This window comes from Lutra lutra, chromosome 2 (assembly GCF_902655055.1).
Source record: "Lutra lutra chromosome 2, mLutLut1.2, whole genome shotgun sequence".
Lineage (NCBI taxonomy): Eukaryota > Metazoa > Chordata > Mammalia > Carnivora > Mustelidae > Lutra > Lutra lutra.
In genome coordinates, this window is record NC_062279.1 from 132348095 (window position 1) to 132354379 (window position 6285).

Consider the following 6285-nt stretch of genomic DNA (forward strand, 5'->3'; position numbering starts at 1 on the left):
TGAAATAATAAAAACAACCGATAGACATTTTGGAAAATGTTCTATCTCTATGTTCTTTGATGTTCTATTAATGTCAGAACAAGAAAATGCAAATTAAGCCAGCGATGAGATGCCATTTTAAGCTCATTTTAAAATAAATGGCCCAAATGATAGTAATGAAAAGAGGCCAATCTTTTGGAATGGACCTTAGATTTTTAAGAATCTTTTTTCATTCCCTTCCCCTAGACCTCTTCTTCTAAGCAGTAGCTAAGTGCAATTCATTTTTTTCTAAAGTTTCTCTCCAAACTCTATTCCTCTCTACTGCCCACAGCAAATACTACAGCTTAGTTGACATTATAACTACCTAAATTCCCACAATTACCTTCTATTTTGTCCTGCAGCCTCCAGTCTTACTTCCCTTGATATATTCTCCTCCTTCAGCCACAAAGCAAATTTGCTCATGGTGTTCTCTGATACTGGAATAGCATCTCTTTTTTTCTTACTTAAAATCAAACTGATCAATATGTTTTTGAGATACTTCATTTACTTTTGTGTTCCTGTTCAATTACTTATCCAACTTCATTTTCCCTATTCAACACCATCTCCCATTCTGTAATTCCCAAATCTAAGTTCTAGGCAGCTCTACATCCATTCCCCATGTTCTCACTTACTTCGTGACCTCAGCTCAGATTTCTTTTTCCAAAACATGTTTCCTTTAACCTGATGACCTCTAGGCATCCTAGACATAGAATCAGTTTTGATATCAATCACTTACCCATCATTACAACTAGTTTCTTTCCAGTAAACTCCTAAGGAAACCTCTAATTACCCTATTACTGCAACATTTATTTGGCTTCATTTAACCCAAATCAAATAAGGAATTTAAAACTGCATTAAAGTTTACTTGTCTTAAGTCCATTTAAAAAATGATTCAAAAACTCTCTTTACAGCTTTTATTATTTTTGTTTTCCTTTAATGATTTCTTTACAAATTTAATTCTATCTGTACAGTTTAAGTTACCATCTCTACTCTATTTGTTGCCTTCTTAGGATTTTTCATTAATTGAAGACATACTTTTTTGAAATTTAAATCATTTCTTCTAGTGTGTAAGCAATTTTATCAGGTCATACCCTAAAAATGTCAAATGTTTATATTTTTGACCATATAATATTTACAACAGAAACATCTTAGTAACAAAAGCTTTGTGTCCTTTTCAATGGTACATGTTGAAAAGAGACATTTCATGAACATCAACCTTTTTTCCTAAATATACTGAAAAGATCAAGAACATAATGACATTACATTTTACTGGAATTTACAGAAATAGTATGACATAATATAACAATGTAAAATTTGATCTAGCTTATTATTTTCCCATTGGATAATATCATCATTAGTTTTGCCCTAATATTATTCAGAATAACCATTCATGATAAGTATCCACAAAAAAACACTTCAGTGGAAGACTATCCATATCTAATTGAGCATACATAATTTTCTCCCCCTTTTTATTTAACACAAAAGATTTAATTTAAAGGAGAATGAAATATGTACTTTGTCACTAAATACATCAAACTCATATTCTGAGGAACATGAGCTTTTAAAGAACATAAAGTTTCTTCTGAAATGTTCTATAAGCAATACTAAAAGTTAGATTTTCCCCAGAGAGACACTTATAATATACTTTCATTGAGAGGAATTTTAAATACTGAAAAAAAAAATGTTTAAATAAAAAATAAAGGGAAATGCATAAGAATCCATTCAGATTTAAAATGTTAGGTATCACATAGTAAATTTCTGGTGTAGGATCCATGAGGAAACATAGTTGTTGGGGATGAAGAAAGGGGTGTTTAAGATTATCTCCATTTCATAAATGAAGCAATAGAATCTTAGAGGGCTTCCATCACCTTAGACTTAGCTAAGTATAGAAGCAATATTCAAAACTATATTTGTCTAGTTCTATAGCTTATAATTTGAAACAACACATACTTCCTACCACTGACTGTACATGTAGCAATTTTACTGAAATAATTGATTTAAAAATCTTATGCATCATATTTTATAACTATATTATTATATTACTAAGAGATATTAAATGGTTAGCTAATAACTTCATGTAACATTTAATACATCAGAATGACTAGCAGGAATTCAAAATAAATAATCAAAAATCTTTATAGCACTTCATAGTCTAACCAGTGTGTCAGGACACAATGCTGGGTCATAGGCAGAGGATGAACAAGGAAACAGTCCTGGAAGCATGCTACTGCCTAGGATTTACCTTTTGTTTCTGCATGATAGAGCAATGTAGAGATCTGGAATTGGAAAGACCAGTTTGGCAGGAGGGGCACTCAGGGGATTTGGGAAACAGACTACCAACTGGAGTAGAAGAATATTAATATTTTAATAAACCATGTACCCATACAAAAAGCATATTGGATCTTTATCAGCCGGGTTATAGGTGTGCTAAGATATTGATCCTCTCAGCCATTGGTGTGGTCAAGTACATCCTGGGTAGCCAGTTGCTTCATCTGCCTTCACACCCATCTGTGGTGGGTGTGTGGAGAAAAGGAGTAGTATCTCCACACAGGTAGCCTAGGTCAAGTCACTTCACTGAGCCACAGGAACATTTTTCTATGTCTTTCCTAATGTCATAATCTGTAAAGAACCTTTCTAAGTCAAAGTTGAGATGGGTCACCCACTATTTTATACAATCATTACTTTTTAGCTAAATTCAGTAATATGCTTTATTATACTTACCTGTGTTTGTAGTATCTTTGTTACTGTTGTTATTAACCAGAATACAGGCAATTGAGGCAAGAAACTTAGGTTCTAAGTTTGGTTTCCATAAGATACTATGTGAATATAGAATATAATTTTAATTTCTTTAAAGTTACATGTTGCCTAGAGGCACCTGGCTGGTTGGGTTGGTTGAGCAACCCATTCTTGGTTTAGGCTCAGGTCCTGATCTCCCAGTGGAGAGACTGAACCCTGAGGCGGGCTCTGCCTCAGTGGGAGTCTGCCAGAGGTTCTCCCTCTCCCTCTACCCACTCCCGCCCTTCCCCCTCATGCACACACTCTCTCTCTCTGTCTCAAATAAATAAATAAATATTAAAAAAAAAAAGCTACATATTGCCTCATCAGAAAGAATGGGGTTATAAGGGATTTTTTATCCAAGTAACAATTATGTGTGTTTTTGTTAATCTTTATACCTGAAATCAGACTTACACATTTGGAAAACAGGGCTGATTATAAAAGAAGAATTTGAAGCAAGTTTTGAAAATCTTAAAATCTCTTCAGGTGAGGTGGACTGTTATTTGAAAAACAGATTAATCAAGGAATCCAGGTGCTGGAGTCAAGCATATCTCAGGTTTGTATTTAAGGTTTTTTTTTGTTTTTGTTTTTGTTTTTTTCTAAAGATTACTTATTTATTTATTTAAGAGAGAGACAGAGATAGCCGAGAGAGAACATGAGTGGGAGGGAGGGACAGAGGGAGAAGCACACTCCCAGCTGATCAGAGAGTCCACGATGAGGGTGGAGGGGTCTTGATCCCAGGACTCTGGGATCATAACCTGAGCCAAAAGCAGACTGTTAACCCATGGAGCCACCAAGATGCCCCAATTTTAAGTTTTAACATGTTCCCAGAGTAAATCATTTTATCTATCTAAGCTTCAATTTCCTTAGAAATGAATTGGATGAAAACAGTTCATAGGGGCCATTGGCCATTGACTGAGCAAACCACCATGGCCTCTTCTGGCACAGTACTGCAAGACAACCTGTTTCATGCTCCCCAGCAAGGCAGCTCCATTATCTGTGCCCCAGAGTCGGGAAGCCAGGCAGTTCATTAGGACTGCACAAACCGCAAGAATGCCAGCTGGGACAGCCTCTGTTAGCCTGTGAGGTTGGTGGTGTGAGCGTCATAGGCCAGCCCTTGCATCCGCTCCCATAATGCAGTGCATGGTGCGTCACTGAGGAAAGAAAATTATGGCTGCAACATAGCTCTAAAATTCACTTCTTAGCAGGAGAACGCATCCACTGTTCTGATGGCCCGACCTTTCTGGGTCAGTAATGGACAATGTCAGGGTACACAGCACATATTCCTGTCGCTTAGGAAATAGGAGTCTAGATTAACAGTTTGCAAGCCTATTTTCGTACTTCATGCTTTGGGAGTTAACAGTTGAAGAGAGGGTGGAAATTTTTTGAAAATTATTATAGGTGATTAGCTGCCACTTGTCTGAGGTCTGTTTTGAGACAAATTAACCTCTTTGTAATGCTAAAGCAAGGTCACTAGATTAAAAAACAAAAACAAAACACACACACACACACACACACACACACACACACACACACACACACACACAAAACAGAAAGCAGAATGGTCTATGTTCTCTTTTAAGCTGCCCCAGCCATGCTGGAAGCAGTTGTTTGAGAGTGGATTCTTTTGTAAAAAGGTGGCATCAAGTCACTGTGAACATTTCTTTTAACCTATGCCTTTGCAAAGGCCTAACCTCCGAAAGTACATTTGAGAACTAATTCTATCTGCAGTGGCATTAATTATAAAATGAGGATCATTAGATAAATCAGTTAACTGAAAAAGCATTTTTCATTAAGTCGCCCAGTGGATAAGTAGTGGCAATCCCACTATGCAAACTATCGGCTGTTTTATTTTAATTGCACTATTGAGTGAATCCTCATATTCAAGTACCATGAGCAACACTGGACTGAGTATGGGATTCCAGGACAACTACAGAAGAGTATTTCAGGAAAAAGACCTTTGTCACATCTACATGTTAACTACTGAAGTTCTGCAGGAGTTGATAGGGAGAAGCCATCTCGATACTCAGACATCTTGAATATTTCGGCAGTTACCTTGTACTTGGCATTCAGGCATTTAGCTGGATCTCTTTTCCTCCAAATTTGGGCAGACACTATATAGCTATATTTGAATCCTCCCAAATGTGTTGGCAAAGCCAACAGAACCCAGGCAGAAGACTCTTCTGGGCAATAGTCTTATAAAGCTTTACCTCACAGTACATGGAAAATCAAAGATTTTTTCAGCTATAACACAAGATTCTCTGCAATGGTGTGCACAGTTAGCATCTCTTCATGGACCTTTATTCCCCATGTAAGATCACAAATTGATTATTGAAGGATTACTGAATACTATCAATGAAATTGAAATACAAGATTTGGAAGTTGTGGAATTCTCCAGCATTAATCGGCAACTTCATAAATGTATTCCCTCCAGATGTTTTAAATGTCATTCCAAATGAACTTCTCTTCTTTGTTAACTGCCTCACACACCTCACTTATTCTTTAGGTGAAGTGCTGCTTTGAAAGAAGTTTTGATAAAGATGACATGGTATACAAGGAGATGTATGGCAAATTGCTAGAGACCTCCTAACTTGGATCCAAGATGACAAACATTTTTATCCAACATGCAGCTCAAGTTTTCAATTCCTATATTCAGTGCCACCTAGCTGCTCCAGATGGCACAGGAAATTTGACTCTAAATGGTGTGGTTTCTTGTGAGGAAGAAGAAATAAGTAAACATCAGGAGGATGATGAAGACCAACTTTCAGATCAGCTGTGTGGGAATCCTTGGAAGAATTGCTGCAGAACACTATACACTCCTACTGGCAATGTAGACACGGTCCAAAGAAACCCCATAGAGCAAATATAATCTATTGACAATTCCCAGAGAATGCATAAATTTTTTAAATTTTTTAAACACCACACGGCACCCACACCCCCCAATCCCAGCACACTGAAACAAACAGACAGAAACATACTCATAATTGTATTTCTTAGCTTATACATTTGGAGCCCAGGCACCACAGCATAGAGAAATTATGGAGAACATAGTATGAGACATTATTTGACCCAAATCAATAAAAACTTGGAACAACCACTTTTCAAATGCCTTTTGTTAGCCTTGATTGCTCATAAAGCAATGTTTCAGTGTTTAATGTGTCAAATAATAAATCACAACTCCTATTAAAAAAAAAACACATACCTAAAAGTTTATGTAAATATTAAAGCAGTGTATTTAGCACAACTGTTACAGTTCCTGGCACATAACTCTCACCAGATACTGCTATATTGTAAAAGTCGTGACCTTTATTGGGAGTGGATCACTCATATCCATGCTGGAATCCCCTTATCACTTTTGTTAGTTAAGAAAAGAACTAAATGTAAGAATGGTAAATAAAAACATCTCAACTAAATGGTGGACCTAGAGATATAGGGGTCTTACTGTGCCTCATTTCACAAAGCCTTCGTAAATAGCCTTGAGTCTGCAAGTGG

At 36.5% G+C, this 6285-nt stretch overlaps 1 pseudogene; it reads left to right on the plus strand.

The window, feature by feature from the left end:
- Window positions 1–3846: 3846 nt before the first annotated feature.
- On the plus strand, window positions 3847–5849 carry LOC125094133 (exportin-4-like; annotated as a pseudogene).
- The last annotated feature ends 436 nt before the right edge of the window (window positions 5850–6285 follow it).